This window comes from Macaca thibetana, chromosome 2 (assembly GCF_024542745.1).
Source record: "Macaca thibetana thibetana isolate TM-01 chromosome 2, ASM2454274v1, whole genome shotgun sequence".
Lineage (NCBI taxonomy): Eukaryota > Metazoa > Chordata > Mammalia > Primates > Cercopithecidae > Macaca > Macaca thibetana.
The window spans coordinates 139,106,692-139,123,422 of record NC_065579.1 but is presented as its reverse complement, the minus strand read 5'-3'; the positions used below and the strand labels follow the sequence as shown (position 1 = coordinate 139,123,422).

The 16,731-nt window shown below is 44.3% G+C and overlaps 2 protein-coding genes and 1 pseudogene across 4 annotated transcripts in view; 1 reads left to right on the top strand and 2 right to left on the bottom strand.

The window, feature by feature from the left end:
* Positions 1-16,731, bottom strand: part of MTMR14 (myotubularin related protein 14) — a 271,851-nt gene that overhangs the window by 154,251 nt on the left and 100,869 nt on the right. The gene's annotated exons all lie outside the window — the stretch shown is intronic.
* The window catches only part of LHFPL4 (LHFPL tetraspan subfamily member 4), a 52,366-nt gene that overhangs the window by 11,930 nt on the left and 23,705 nt on the right, over positions 1-16,731 (top strand). The window lies entirely within an intron of this gene.
* LOC126947703 (40S ribosomal protein S18-like) lies at positions 168-678 on the bottom strand (annotated as a pseudogene). The gene has a single exon (XR_007723176.1). The product of XR_007723176.1 is annotated as a 40S ribosomal protein S18-like (transcript).

Sequence of the window (16,731 nt, the reverse complement as noted above, 5' to 3'; positions counted from 1 at the left end):
ACTTCTGCCACACTCTATTACAAGAAATAAGTTCCTAAATCCAGCCCACATTCTAGAGGAGGAGAATTAGGATCCTTCTCTTGAAGGGAGGAATGTCAAAGAATTTGTGGACATATTTTCAAGCCACTGCTAATGGTAATATACTAAACACTTGGTTCTGTGGCTTGCTTTTTTTTTTTTTTTGTATATAAACTATTTATTAACAGACAAGGCCTACAGACTTATTTCTTCTTGGACACACCACGGTGCGGCCACGGCGGCCAGTGGTCTTGGTGTGCTGGCCTCGGACACGAAGGCCCCAGAAGTGGCGCAGCCCTCTATGGGCCCGAATCTTCTTCAGTCGCTCCAGGTCTTCACGGAGCTTGTTGTCCAGACCATTGGCTAGGACCTGGCTATATTTTCCATCCTTTACATCCTTCTGTCTGTTCAAGAACCAGTCTGGGATCTTGTACTGGCGTGGATTCTGCATAATGGTGATCACACATTCCACCTCATCCTCAGTGAGTTCTCCCGCCCTCTTGGTGAGGTCAATGTCTGCTTTCCTCAACACCACATGAGCATATCTTCGGCCCACACCCTTAATGGCAGTGATGGCAAAGGCTATTTTCTGCCGCCCATCGATGTTGGTGTCGAGTACTCGCAAAATATGCTGAACTTTTCAGGGATCACTAGAGACATGGCGGCAGCACAAGCGGCCGCGTGTAGGCCTCCTGTGGAAGCGTGGCTTGCTTTTTTACTCAACAATACATCTTGGAGATAGTTCTATATCAGTGTATAAAGAGCCACCTTTTTCTTAACAACTGCATAATAAACTTTTCTATAGATGCATCATAATTTAATTAATATTTATTTACAATATTTTGCTATAATGCTTCAGTGAATAATGTTATATGTAAATTATAATATCTAATACATATGTAAGTATAAGGATAAAGCCCTAGAAGGGGAATTGCTGGATTAAGTGGTATATACATTTACAATTTCACAGACCTATCAACAGTGTCCTTCACAGAGGTTGCACAAAGTCACACTCCCATAAGCAATGTATGATCGTACCTGTTTCTCCATGTCTTTGCCAACTGAGTGTGTTATCAAATATTTCATTTTTTCCACCCTGATAGAAAACACTCTCTTATTGTTGTAATTTGCCTTTCTGTTATTATCAATGAGATTGAATACCTCTTTTATATATGTAATTGTTATATATATGTATATTTTTTTAACTGTCATTTCTTAAATTTTGAAAATCAATGTAATGGCATTTTTCCACTTTGATTTGTAAGAGCTCTTTATATACTAAGAAAGGTAGCCTTCTGTGTGTGAGATGAGTTACAAATATTGCTTCTCAGTTTATCTTTTGACTTTGTCTATGGATTTTTCCCCCATGGGGAAATTGTTTTCTTTTTACTATAAGCAAATCATCAATTCCCTCTTTTATGGTTGCTGGGTTTAGTGTTATACCTAGAAAGGCTCTGAAGTGTTTCAAGTCTGAGGGGAACATGATTGGATCTGGTTGCTGGTGAAGAGGATGGATTGGAGGTATCAGGAGGATAAGGGTTGAACTATTCTTTTTTTATTTTTTTCGAGACGAAGTCTCACTCTATTGCCCAGGCTAGAGTGCAGTGGCGCAATCTCGGCTCCCTGCAACCTCCACCTCCTGGGTTCAAACAATTCTTCTGCTTTAGCCTCCCAAGTAGCTGGGACTACAGGTGCCCATCACCACACCCAGCTAATTTTCATATTTTTTAGTCGAGATGGGGTTTTGCCATGTTGGCCAGGCTGGTCTGGAATTCCTGACCTCAAGTGATCCACCCGCCTCAGCCTCCTAAAGTGCTAGATTACAGGTGTGAGCCACCACGCCCGGCCCCAGAGGAGTTTAATGCATTATGAGTGCCCTGGATCAGTAATCTGTACCTGGCACATAGGTGCTTAATTAATGTCTGTTGAATGAATGAATGAATGATGATACCTGATTTAAGTCTCAGCTCTGCCACCCATTCCTTTGGAGGCAGCACAGTTTAGTGGCCAGAAAACCTGAATTTGGGCTGGGTGTGGTGGCTCACATCTATAATCCCAGCACTTTAAGAGGCCGAGGTGGGCAGGTCACCTGAGGTCAGGAGTTCGAGACCAGCCTGGCCAACATGGTGAAATCCTATGTCTACTAAAAATACAAAAATTAGTTGGGCATGGTGGCATATGCCTGTAATCCCAGCTACTCAGGAGGCTGAGGCAGGAGAATCGCTTGAACTGGGAAGGAGGAGGTTGCAGTGAGCCAAGATTGTGCCATTGCACTCCAGCCTGAGTGACAGAGCAAGACTCCATTAAAAAAAAAAAAAAAGAAAGAAAACCTGAATTTAAATTCTGACTGTGGTGTTACCAACTAAGTGTTCTCAGGAATATTACCTGATTTCTGAGTCTCAGTTTACTCACCTGTAAAATGGGGACAATAATAATAACTGCCTCATGGCGCTGTTGAAGGATTGATTGTGAATTTGTGTGCACACCACGGCAGAAACAAAACATTTATTAATTTTAGCGATTATTATTTGTTGTTGTGTGACCAGAATCAAATCACTTTGGCTTCAACTTTCCAATATTCCATGGCCTGTGCTAGAACAAGGGAGAAAGGGTTGAAAAGTGGGAACAGTTGGGAGAGGAGCCTGGAGAAGTAGTTAGAGCTGGCTTATGGAGGGCCTTGACCGTGGCTTTGGAGTTCAGGTCTTATTCCTAGATGATGAACAATCACTTTCAGGCATGGGAATGACCAGGGTCAGATGTGGGTTTAAAAGGATGACTTGGGAGGCTGCTATGGAGAATGGACCAGTTGGAGGCTCGATGGAAGCAGGGAGCCCGGGAAGAAGGCGGTCCAGGTGAGAGATGCCAAGGATGGTGGAGGGAGAGGAGGAGAAAGATTGGAGACCTATTTAGAAGACCAATGGGTGTGTTGGGTTCGAGGACAAGGCAGTTCTTACGATGACTCCAAGTTGCTTACGGATAATTGGGTCTGTGGAGTGACATTCACAAAGGACATAGGATGAAGAACAGACCTGGGGTGGAGGAAGAGAAGGTCTGTTTGGGAAACACTGATTTTGAGGTTCTTATGGGATATGTAAGAGGAAAGGTCCAATGAGTGTTACTGCGGTCTGGGGATGAGGAGAAGGTCTCAGCTGTGGATGGAGATTTGAGGCATCATCGTATGAATCTGAGCATAGACGAAATTGCCCAAGGAGAATGTATGGAGGGAGAAGAGACAGCCTAGGGAACAGCAACCTTAAGGAGCAGGTGGAGGAGGAGGAGTCAGAAAAACCAACTGCGAGACAGGAGTCAGAGCAGGAGGAGGCAAATTAGCAACTGAGGGCCTGAGGAAGATAGGCTCGAGGAAGGCCACATGTCTGCAGGAGAAGGTGGACTTGGAAGGGATGGGGAGAGCAGCGGGAGGGTTTTCACCAAATCCTAGAGGTGTATGTGGCAGAGCCAGCCTAGGACAATAGGGTGACCCCGAGGAGGGACAGATGCCAAGGTTATTAACAGGCTGTGGACTCCGTGCAGGCTGGGCCTAGGGTGGCAGATGAGAGTAAATGCTGTTACCAAATAATTACCGCACAAAGTGATGGGGGTTCCATCTCTCCACAAGTCATCTGTGATGCCAGATGCCAGTATTTGTGTTCCCAACAGTGCCCCCCTCCAAAACTGTGAGCCCCTCAAGGTCTGGAACCATGAGTTGAGACTGAATGACTTAGAGGAAGAGTGTCCCAGGGAGAAGGGGTGAATTTGACACGTTTTCAGGGACAGAAAGGATGGCAGTGCAGCCAGAGTGCAAGCGAGAGGCTGAATGGCACCAGAGGAAATGGAGGGAGGCTGGGGCCTGGAAGCCACTGTCAGCTGTTGTCAGGAATTTACTCTGAATGCCATGGAGAGAGAGAGTTAAGTAGGGGAGCTAGTTTCTTTCTTCTCTTTGAGACAGGGTCTTGCTCTGTTGCCCAGGCTGCAGTACAGTGGCACGATCATAGCTCACTGTAACCTCAAATTCCTGGGCTCAAGTGATCCTCGCATCTCAGCCTTCTGAGTAGCTGGGATTACAGGCTCACACTACCACACCTGGCTAACTTTTTTTTTTTTTTGAGGCGGAGTCTGGCTCTGCCGCCCAGGTTGGAATGCAGGGGCGTGATCTCGGTTCACTGCAAGCTCCGCCTCTCAGGTTCATGCCATTCTCCTGCCTCAGCCTCCTGCTAAATTTTATTTTACAGATGGGGTCTCATTATGTTGCCCAGGCTGATCTCAAATTCCTGGCCTCAAGCAATCCTCTCATTTCACTCTTCCAAAGTGCTGGGATTACAGGCATGAGCCACTGTGCTTGGCCATGATACCATTTGTTTTTGAATGTTCATTCTGGATGCTGAATGGGGAACAGGTGACGGTGGGGCAAGGGTAGAAGCAGAGAAACTAGTGTGAAGGTGACTGTGGTGATCAGGGAGGAAGGTCATGGATCTTGGAGCCAGGTGGTAGCTGGCAGTGGAAATGGAGAGAAGGGGTCTGGTGCTGGACGTTTTTTGGAGGTTGAGCCAGTCAGCCTTGCAAATGGATTGGGTGTGGGACGTGAGGGAAAGGGAGGATCTAGGATACCTCCCAGGCTGGCCTCAGCATCTAGGTTGTTGGATGGGACAGGAGTCACCTCATAGGAGCTGATAGGGGCATTAAGATTGGTCCTGGATGGCTCAGATTTTAAAAGGAGAAGCTCGGTCTCCCTTGTAAGATAAGCCCCTGGCCCTGGATGGGCAGGAACAGAGCCGGGTGCTCAGACCTGGTAGGGAGGGCCTGTGGACAGGCATCTCCAACCCACCTCCTGAACTTCCTTCTCCTAGGGGATCTCCCTGTGAGACAATTGTTACCAAGGCCCCCTTGTATCCTGGGGAAGCCATTCCCTTTGAAAGCTGTGGCCCCCCTGGCCAGACCTGGTGGCTCACGCCTGTAATCCCAGCACTTTGGGTGAGGTGGGCGGATCACCTGAAGTCAGGAGTTCAAGACCAGCCTGGGCAACATGGTGAAACACCCTCTCTAAAAAAATACAAAAATTAGCTGAGTGTGGTGGCGTGTGGCTGTAGTCCCAGCTACTCAGGAAGCTGAGGCAGGAGAATCGCTTGAACCTGGTAGGCAGAGGTTGCAGTGAGCCAAGATCACGCCACTGCACTCTAGCCTGGGCGATAAGAGTGAGACTCTATCTCAAAAAAATAATAATAATAAAAATAAAAATAAATGAAAGCAAGCAAGCAAGCAAGTTGTGGCCCTAGTGTGGACAGAAATCATTCACTGGACTCCCCTCAGTTCCAAAACCAGCCAGGTCCTTCTGGAAAAACCTTCCTAAATTGAAGGAGAGACTGTCAGAGGACACAAGCAGCTGGCTGTGTATTCTGTGCTACACTGATTCTTTGTATATCTCACCTTTTCTAAGAGTTTTATTGCTTTTAAAAAATTATCATTGTTCTTTGTGGAAAAATTGGAGAATATATTTTGAGCAGAATTACACCCATAGTCTTACTCTCTCAGCAATAGTCATTCTTAACTGCATGGTCTATGCTCGTAACAGTATAGAGTGCTGGTTAGAAGCAGGCTGTCTGGGTCCAAATCCTGCAACTTACCAGTTGTGTGACCCTGGATAACTTGGATAACCTCAAACCTCTTGCACCTCAGTGTCCTCATCTGTAAAAAGAAGATAATAACAGTATCTATGCCATAGAGTTGTAGGGATTAAATGAACTAGCATGTGTAAAGTACTTATAGTGCCTCGCATGGTAAATTCTATATAATTATTTGCTGTCATTGTGTGAACATTTTTCCCAAAAAGAAATTACGTTATGTGTTATTTTAAAAAGTCTTTTGAGACCTAACACATCATGAGTATTTCTTATATATGATTAAACCTTCCTCAATATACTTTTAGTAGCTGAGTAACACTCCGTGATATGAAAGAGCCGTATTCCCGTATCGATATAGTAGGGGTTTTTGTCTTTCCTCCCTTCCTTCATTATTTCTCCTCCCCTTGCTCTTATACCCTTCCTCCTCCTCTTTTTCTTTTTCCCCTCCCTCTTCCTCTTTTATAAACAGCAATGTGATGAACATCCTCATAGTTAAATCTTAGAGGACATCTGTGAACATTTTCTTATGATAAATTCCTGGAAATTGCCAAGCTCAGTCAAAAGGGGTTTAAAGGTTTCATTTTTCTGTTTTTGAGATTAATCCATGATTTCTATAAGTTACATTTGACCTCTGCATTGCCTGTCTTTGCTGCTTTAATGATTTCATTCCAAGTGAATGAAAATCTCTGGCAATAGTCATTTACTAGCAGTCAACCCCCACCCACTTTATGGTTTCTGTCAGTAATTTATTTACCTGGCTTCAAATTCAAAAGGTGCAACAGGTTATCAGAGAAACATCTCCTCCAGCTACCCAATGCCCCTCTTTAGAAGGAGCCAGGGTTGTCAGTGTCTTATAAATACGTCTGAAAATATTTTATGTACCTGCAAGAAAATACACCCCCACATACATATGATTTCCCGCCTCTATTGCAATGGGAACGTTGTGCAGTATTTGCTACTGTGAGCCTTGCCTTTCACTCAGCAGGATATCCGGACATCATTCCACATCAGCACATAAGGAGCTTCCTCATTCTCTTTAATGACTGATTATATTATTGAATGCTACTACAAAGGGGCACTATACCTAATCAGTTACCTATTGGTGGGCATTTAAGTTATTTCCAATGTTTATTTCTTACACATCATGGTTTGCATCCCTTTTTTTTTTTTTTTAAGAAAAGTCTTGCTCTGTCACCCAGGCTGGAGTGCAATGGGACAATCTCAGCTCACTGTAACCTCTGCATCTCAGGTTCAAACGATTCTCCTGCCTCTCAAGTAGCTGAGACTACTGCATGGTGGCATGCACCGCCATGCCCAGCTAATTTTTTGGTATTTTTTGTAGAGACAGGGTTTGCCATGTTGCCCAGGTTGGTCTCAAACCCCTGGGCTCAAGCTATCCATCTGCCTCAGCCTCCCAGAGTGTTGGAATTACAGGTGTGAGCCTCTGTGCCTGACCCTATGCAACCTTTTTTTTTTTTTTTTAAAGTCATACATCTACAGCCCAAAGAAAATCACAAAGTGAACATGACTATGAAAAAAGCACCCAGGTCATAAACCTCATTCCTCCTTCCAGTCACTCCTCCAAAGGTAATCCTGACTTTTTTTTTTTTTTTTTTTTGAGACGGAGTCTCGCTCTGTTGCCCAGGCTGGAGTGCAGTGGCGTGATCTCAGCTCGCTATAAGCTCCGCCTCCCGGGTTCATGCCATTCTCCTGCCTCAGCCTCCTGAGTAGCTGGGACTACAGGCGTCCACCACCATATCCAGCTAATTTTTTGTATTTTTAGTAGAGATGGGGTTTCACCGTGTTAGCCAGGATGGTCTGAATGACCTGGTGATCTGCCCACCTTGGCCTCCCAAAGTGCTGGGATTACAGGCGTGAGCCACTGCACCCGGCCTGACTTTTAATCCTATAGACTGGTTTTGCCTGTTTTTGAAATGTATATAAACGGAATCACACTTTTGCTTCACATTATGATTGTAAAATTCATCCAGGTTGTTGCAGGTAGCCACAGTTTGTCCATCTTCACTGCTGTATACTATTTCATTGGATTAAACTGCACAATTTATTTATCCATTACATTGTTAATAGACATTCGTGTTTTTTCCAATTTGGGACTGTGAGTAAAGCTCCTACGAACCTTCTAGCACATACGTTTTGGTGAACTCATCTACACAGTTCAGCTGGGGACAGCCTGAAAAGAGGGGTCTGGGTCTAGGGGATGGTTCAGTGGGTTCAGCCCCAGCTGATGCTACGGCAAGCAGCTTTTGGAGACTGTAATACCTGGGGTGCTGGAATATCTTCCAGTGCCTGCCCCCTTTGAACTTGTAGACTTTTTCGTTCTCTTGCTGAGGAGGGTCCTAGCACACAGGGGACACGTGGCGTGGGGTGGGCGAGCGAAGGCTCCTTTGGTAGCTTCTGCAGCCCCGCACTGTCCTCTGGTGCCCCTGCAGCAGCAGAATCTTCTGCCCCCACTGAGGCCTGTTTCTTCCCTCTTGCTGAGTTTCCATCTGCAGGGCCTGGGGGACAGGGACCCAGGTGAAAAAGCGGGAGGTGGCAGATCAGAGAGGCCACATCAGGGGAGAAGGGACTGGGGCCTCCAGAGAGTCTGTTCAAAGACAGAAGACCCTGAGCACACCCAGCCTGATCCCCTGTAACAGGTGGCAGTTGTGTTGAGTCATGCACAGTGGGGCAACCGAACACAAAAAAGTCCTCCCTCTAGGAGTGCCCAGCTCAGCAGGGGCCTCTTGAGGATGGTGTAACAGTGTTTTAATGAAACTATTAAAAAGCTAAGCATAGGCCAGGCACGGTGCCTCATGCATGTAACCCCAGCACTTTGGGAGGCCAAGGAGGGAGGCTTGAGGCCAAGAGTTTGAGACAAGCCCAGAAAGAGAGTGAGACTCCATTTCTACAAAAAATTTAAAAATTAGCTGGGTGTGGTGGCTTGTGCCTCTAGTCCCAGCTACTGGGGAGGCTGAGGCAGGAGGATCACTTGAGCCCAGTTGTTTGAGGCTGCAGTGAGCTATGATCACACCACTGTACTCCAGCCTGGGTGAGAGATCAGGACCTTGTCTCTGAAGTATAATAATAATAACAATAACTCAAGGCTGGGCATGACGGCTCATGCCTGTAATCCCAGCACTTTGTGAGGCCGAGGCGGGCGGATCACCTGAGGTCAGGAGTTCAAGACCAGCCTGGCCAACATGGTGAAACCTCGTCTCTACTAAAAATACTTTTAAAATTAGCTGGGCATAGTGGTGCACGCCTGTAATGCCAGCTACTCAGGAGGCTGAGGCACAAGAATTGCTTGAACCTGGGAGGTAGAGGTTGCAGTGAGCCAAGATTGCGCCACTGCACTCCAGCCTGGGTGACAGAGTGAGACTCCATCTCAAAACAACAACTAAAAAAACAATAGCTCAGCGTAAAATGCATTATGAAAAGGCTTTACACAAAGGTACATTGGTAGTACAAGCTTTAATGAAAACAAGCACCTGGGTGTAAAGTATATGTTCTCTTATTCTTTACCCCTTCTTAGACTCATCCTAGTTTGTTTTTTTTTTTTTTTTTGAGACAGAGTCTCACTCTGTCGCCCAGGCTGGAGTGCAGTGGCTGGATCTCAGCTCACTGCAAGCTTCGCCTCCCGGGTTTACGCCATTCTCCTGCCTCAGCCTCCCGAGTAGCTGGGACTACAGGCTCCCGCCACCTCGCCCGGCTAGTTTTTTTTGTATTTTTTAGTAGAGACGGGGTTTCACCGTGTTAGCCAGGATGGTCTCGATCTCCTGACCTCGTGATCTGCCCGTCTCGGCCTCCCAAAGTGCTGGGATTACAGGCTTGAGCCACCGCGCCTGGCCTGACTCATCCTAGTTTTATTCCCTAAACTCAAGTAATCTTCTTCCTTTGAACTCTAGTTTTTTGTTTTTTTTGTTTTTTTTTTTTTTTGTCTTTCTTTTCTCTTCTCTTCTTTTCTTTTTTCTTTTCTTTTCTTTTTTCTTTTCTTTCTTTCTTTTCTTTCTCGCTCTGTTATCCAGGCTGGAGTGCAGTGGCCCATCTTGGCTCACTGCAACCTCCCCTTCCCAGGTTCAAACAATTCTCCCGCCTCAGCCTCCCAAGTAGCTGTGATTACAGGTGCACATCACCATGCCTGCCTAATGTTTGTATTTTTAGTAGAGACGGGGTTTCACCATGTTGGCCAGGCTGGTCTCGAATTGTTATTTCAGATGATCCACCTGCCTCGGTCTCCCAAAATCCTGGGATTACAGGCATGAGCCGCCATGCCCAGCAGAGTTTCTTAGTTCTTAAAAGCTCTCCTTCCCCGCCTCCTTCCCTGTCTCCCCCATGCCACTTTTCAGAGGTAACCGTCATTAAGCTGCTTCTGTATTCTTCCAGAAATGCTTATAGATACGCAAGCTTATATGCAGGCATAGCTCGTTTTATTGTGCTTTGCTTTATTACGCTTTACAGATACTGCATTTTTAATAAATTGAAGGTTTGTGGCAACCCTGAGTCGATCAAGTCTGTCGGTGCCCACTTCGTGGCTCTGTGTCACATTTTTGGAATTTTCACACTATCTCAAACTTTTCTATTATGATTATACCTTTTATGGTGATCTGTGATTAGTGATCTTTGATGTTACTATTGTAATTGTTTTGGGGCACCATGAACTGCACCCATATAACACAGCAAACTTCATAAATAAATGTATGTATTTTGATTGCTCCACCTGCTGGCTATTCCCCTGTCTCTCTCCCTCCTTTGGCTTCCCTATTCCCTGAGACACAGCAGTTTTGAAATTAGGCCAATTAGTAACCCTGCAATGGCCTCTAAGTGTTCAAGTGAAAGAAAGAATCATACATCTCTCACGTTAAGTCAAAAGATTAAAATGTGGGCTGGGCACGGTGGCTCACGCCTGTTATCCCAGCACTTTGCAGGAGGCTGAGGCAGGAGGATTTCTTGAGATCAGAAGTTCAAGACCATCCTGGGCAAATAGTAAGACTGTCTCTAAAAAATAAGTAAATAAATAAATATTAAAAAAACAAAAGCTGTTAATGATGAAGTAGTGAGGAAGGCATGTCAAAACTGAGATAAGCCAAAAGTGAGGGCTCTTGTGCCAGTTGGCCAAGTTGTGAATGCAAAGGAAAAGTTCTTGAATGAAATAAAGTGCTACTCCAGTGAACACATGAATGATGAGAAAGAAAACAGCGCTATTTCAGATACAGAGAAAGCCTTAGTAGTCTGGAGAGAAGATCAAACAAGTCATAGCATTCCTTTAAGCCAAAGCCTAATCCAGAGCAAGGCCCTAACTCTGTTCCATTCTGTGAAGATTGAGAGAGGTGAAGAAGCTGCAGAAGAAATGTTGGAAGCTAGCAGAGGTTGGTTCATGTGGTTTAATAAAATGAGCCATTTCCATAGCATAAAAGTGCAAGGTGAAGCAGCAGGTGCTGATGTAGAAGCTACAGCAAGTCACTAGAAGATCTGGCTAAGATCACTGATGAAGATGGCTAGACTAAACAACAGATTTTCAGTGTAGATGAAACAGTCTTCTGTTGGAAGAAGATGCCATCTAGGTCTTTCATAGCTAGAGAGGAGAAGTCAGTGCCTGGCTTTAAAGCTTCAAAGGACAGGCTGACTCTCATGGTAGGGACCCATGCAGCTGGTGACTTTAAGTTGAAGCCAGTGCTCGTTTACCATTTGAAAATTCTAGGGCCCTTAAGAATTATGCTAAATCTATTCTGCCTGTGTTCTATAAATGGAACAACAAAGCCTGAATGATAGCACATGTGTTTACAGCATGGTTTACTAACTATTTTAAGTCCACTGTTGAGACCTATTGCTCAGGATAGAAAAAAAAATATTCCTTTCAAAATATTAGTGCTCATTTACAATGCACCTGGTCACACAAGTGCTCTCAGGAAGACGTACAAGGAGATTAATGCTGTTTTCATGCCTGCTAACACAATATCCATTCTGTAGTCCATGGGTCAAGGAGTAATTTTGACTTTCAAGTCTTATTATTTAAGAAATACATTTTGAAAGGCGATAGCTGCCATAGATAAGTGGTTCCTCTGTTGGATCTGGGCAAAGCAAATTGAAAGCCTTCTGGAAAGAATTTACCACTCTAGATGTGCCATTAAGAACATTGGTGATTCATGGCCGGGCGCGGTGGCTCACATCTGTAATCCCAGCACTTTGGGAGGCCAAGGTGGGCGGATCACAAGATCACGAGTTCAAGACCAGCCTGGCCAACATGGTGAAACCCCGTCTCTACTAAAAATACAAAAATTAACTGGGTGTAGTGGTGCGCACCTGTAGTCCCAGCTACTCGGGAGACTGAGGCAGAAGAATCGCTTGAACCTGGGAGGTGGAGGTTGCAGTGAGCTGAGATCGTGCCACTGCACTCCAGCCTGGGTGAGAGAGTGAGACTCCATCTAAAAAAAAAAAAAATTGGTGATTTTCCTGAACCCGGGAGGTGGAGGTTGCAGTGAGCCAAGATCATGCCACTGCACTCCAGCCTGGGCCACAGAGTGCAACTCCATTTCAAAAAAAAAAAAAAAAAAGTAAAAAGGTTGAGGGGCCGGGTGCAGTGGCTCATGCCTGTAGTCCCAGCACTTTGGGAGGTCAAGGTGGGCAGATCACCTGAGGTCAGGAGTTCAAGACCAGCCTGGCTAACATGGTGAAACCCCATCTCTACCAAAAATACAAAAATTAGCCAGTGTGGTGGCACACACCTGTAATCCCAGCTACTCGGGAGGTGGAGGCAGGAGAATTGTTTGAACCCGGGAGACGGAGGTTGCAGTGAGCTGAGATTGTGCCACTGCAGTGCAGCCTGGGCAACAGAGCAAGACTCCATCTCAAAAAATATATAATAATAATAATAATAATAATAATAAATGGAACATTGGTGCTTCATGAGAGGAGGTCAAAATATCAACATGAACAGGAGTTTGAAAGAGGTTAATTCCAACCCTTATGGATGACTTTGAGGGGCTTAAGACTTCAGTGGAGGAAGTAACTGAAGATGTGGTGAAAATAGCAAGAGAACTAGCATTAGAAGTGGAGCCTGCTGATGGGCCTGAATTGCTGCAATCTCATGATCAGACTTGAATGGATGAGCAGAGAGTGGTTTCTTGAGATGGAATCTACTTCTGGTGAAGATGCTGTGAGCACTGTTGAAATGCCCACAAAAGATTTAAAATATTACATAAACTTAGTTGATAAAGCAGGAGTAGGGTTTAAGAGGATTGATTCCATTGTTGAAAGAAGTTCTGTAGATAAAATGCTATCAAACAGTATCATATGCTACTGAGTAAAGTTTTGTGAAAGAGTCAATCGACGTGGCAAACTTCATTGTTATCTTATTTTCAGAAATTGCTACAGCTATTCAAACCTTCATTACAACTTGCTGAAGGCTGGCTCAGATGATAATTTAGCAATAAAGTATTTTAAAAATAAGGTATATACATTGGGTTTTTTAAAGACATATGCTATTGCACACTATTAGAGTATAGTGTAAACATGACTTTATATGCACTGGGAAACCAGATAATTTGTGTGACTTGCTTTATTGCAATATTTGCTTTATTATGGTGGTCTGGAACCAAACTTGCAATATCCCCAGGGTATGCCCATGCATGTGGTGTGTGTGTGTGTGTGTGTGTTATTTGAAAAATTAATTTTTATAATTATTGGTTTTCTGGGTTTTTAAAAAAATTATTCCATCACACTAGTCTACCGTATATGGGTTTTGTTTCTGAGACAGCATCTGGCTCTGTTGCCCAGGCTAGAGTGCAGTGGCATGATATTGGCTCACTGCAACTTCTGCCTTCTGACCTCAAGCAATCCTCCCACTTCAGCCTCCCGAGTAGCTGAGACTACAGGCGCTTGGACCATGCCTGACTAATTTTTTGTAGAGATGGGGTTTCACCATGTTGCCCAGGCTGATCTTGACTCCTGGGCTCAAGCAGTCGTCCCACCTCACCACTCCCAATAACTGAGACTACAGGCATGCACCATGACGCTCACTAACTTTTTGTATTATTTTTTTAGTAGAGACAGAGTTTTGCCATGTTGCCCAGGCTAGTCTCAAACTCCTGAGCTCAAGTGATCCACCTGCTTTGGTCTCCCAAAGTGTTAGGATTACAGGCATGAGCCACGATGCCTGGTCAAAATTATGTTTTTAAATTTCACAAGTAGCATATGAATATACACACTCTGCAAAAAGCTGAAATATTACAAAAAGACTAAAGTCCCCATCCGAGCCCCACCCAGAGGCCACCACTCTTATAAACTTCATTTCTATCTTCCCTGATCTTTTTCTGCACATTTACATACATATCCATAAGGAAGCTATATCATGTCATCTTCCGTGTGCCCCTGCTTACTTCTTTCTCCCTTCCCTTCCCTTTCCTTCTGTCTCCTTCCCTCCCTCCTTCTCTTCCTTCCTTCCTTTCAGTGAAATACATGTACATGAAATTTACCATTTTAACCTTTTTTTTTCTTTTTTTCTTAAAACAACAAAAATTTATTCTTGTTCTGAGGCTAGAAGTCCAATATCAAGGTGTAGGCAGGGCCTGACGTCCCCTGCAGACTCTGGGAGGGAAACTTCCCTGATCTCGTCTCCCTTCTGTTGGCTGTCAGCTCCCCTTGGCATTGTTGACTTAAAGCAACATCACTCCAATCTCTGGTCTTCACGTGTGTGTGTGTGTGTTTGTGTGTGTGTGTGTGTGGGGGGTGTGTTTCTCTTCTCTTCCTATAAGGACACCAGTGATTGGACTTAGAGCCCACCCTAATGACCTTATTTTGTCTTGCATCTTAATTATATCTACAGGCACCCTGTTTCCAAATGAGAGCACATTCACAGGTACCAGGGATTAGGACTTGAACATATCTTTTTGGGGGAATGCAATTAGACTCATTATATTCACCATCATTTTAAGAGATGCTTGAAGGAGGGAGATGATATGAGGAATGTTAGACCACAGCCAACTATAATTGTGAGCAAAATAAAGACAGTTATTCAAACTATTGTCAGATTCTTCTGGGGACATTCTTTTTTCCCCCATTTTCTTATTGTGGTAAAGTACACATGACATAACATTTATCATTTTTACTGTCTTTTGGTGCACAATTCTGTAGCATCAAGTACATTCACATTATTGCTCAGTCATTACCACCATCCGTCTCCAGAACTCTTTTAATCTTGCAAAACTGAAACTTTGTGCCCATTAAACACTAGCTCCACATTCCTCCCTCCCCCAAGCCCTGGCAACCACCATTTCACCTTCTGTCTCTATGAATTTGGTTACTCTAGGTAGCTCATATAAATGGAATCATACAGTATTTGTCCTTTCATGACTGGCTTATTTATATACCTTGCGAAGTGTCTTCAGGATTCCTCCATGTTGTATCATGTGTCAGAATTTCCTCCCTTTTTAAGGTTCAATATATTTCATTGTATGTACATACCATCCCCTACTTTTTATTTTATTTTTTTTTTTAATTTTTTAAATTTTTTTTTTTTTTTTTGAGATGAAGTCTCGCTCTGTCACCCAGGCTGGAGTGAGTGGCCGGATCTCAGCTCACTGCAAGCTCCGCCTCCTGGGTTTACGCCATTCTCCTGCCTCAGCCTCCCGAGTGGCTGGGACTACAGGCGCCCGCCACCTCACCTGGCTAGTTTTTTTGTATTTTTTAGTAGAGACGGGGTTTCACCGTGTTAGCCAGGATGGTCTTGATCTCCTGACCTCGTGATCTGCCCGTTTCGGCCTCCCAAAGTGCTGGGATTACAGGCTTGAGCCACCGCGCCTGGCCCATCCCCTACTTTTTAAAAACTAGAAGGATCATGCCTATGTATGGTCTTTCTACCTGCTCAATATGTCAGAGAAGAGAAGTAGTTAACAGCATGGACTCAGGCCCCAGGAAGCCTAGGTCAGACTTATCATTTAACCTTTCTGTGCCTGTTTCATAACATATAAAAATGAGGTAACAATGAATTAATACACATAAAGCAGTTAAAACAGTGTCTGGCACATTTTCCATTTTTTCAAACGTGGAAACACATTTGATTTTTTTTTAAAATTATGATTGCTTTTTTTTCAGATGATGATGTGTCAAAGAAATTTTGCTCTTTCAATCCTTAAAGTGCTACCCATTCTTTCTCATTGTTGCAATGCATTTCATAGTATGCATATCCAATTTTATAAAAAACATAGATGAGTGGACTTCTGGTTTCTGGTCAGGGATGTAAGAAGCTTGGAAGTTGCTACTCTATCCTAACAGCAAGTAAAAAGCCAAACAAACTGAAAAATCAACACTCTTGCTAGATCCATGAGAGACATAAGGTCACAGGGCAAACTGCTGCCCCCAAAATTGGAGAGACAGACAGGTGGGTGCAGAGAACCACAACTTCCAGGAGCAGAAGGAACCCATGAGCAGAAACTTTTACGGGAACCAATGCCCAGGCAAGGGAAAACTGAATTGTAATTGACAAATTGCTAGAGGCTCAGTGTGGACAAGTATGAGACATTAAAAACTCCCAGGGGACCTAGTCATTGGGGGGCTCCCACATTTTGTAAGTTTTACTTCCTGAAGCTCTACCAAGTTCTCACGGTGAATATTGGAGGAAAATCCCCTATGGTTCTGGGAAGAGGAGGGAAAAGGGAACAATTCTGATGTATGCCAGGCTTGTCCTCAGGAGAAACTAGGTAACCAGAGCCTAACCTACTAGGATTATCAGAGAGAGGCTAACTGATCTGAGGGGAAGGAAACTCCATCTGCCTCTAGCCATGCTGTCCCCACTAAGGAGGGCAAGAAAAAACAGCACCAACTGAGAAGCATTTGTGAAATTAACAGTCGAAGGCAAAGGCTCACTAAAAGACGGAGACCTCTTTGTAGGACTATAGAATGCTTCCCCTCTCCCCACATCTTACCACCACATCACTAAAAGCCTACTTACAGCAGTTTCTTTTACTCAGTACATTATTTCCAGCTATCAAGAAAAAAATTACAAGGGATACTAAAAGGCAAAAACACAGTTTGAAGAGACAGAGCAAATATGTGAACCTGGCTCAATTATGGCAGGCATGTTGGAATTATCAGACCAGGAATT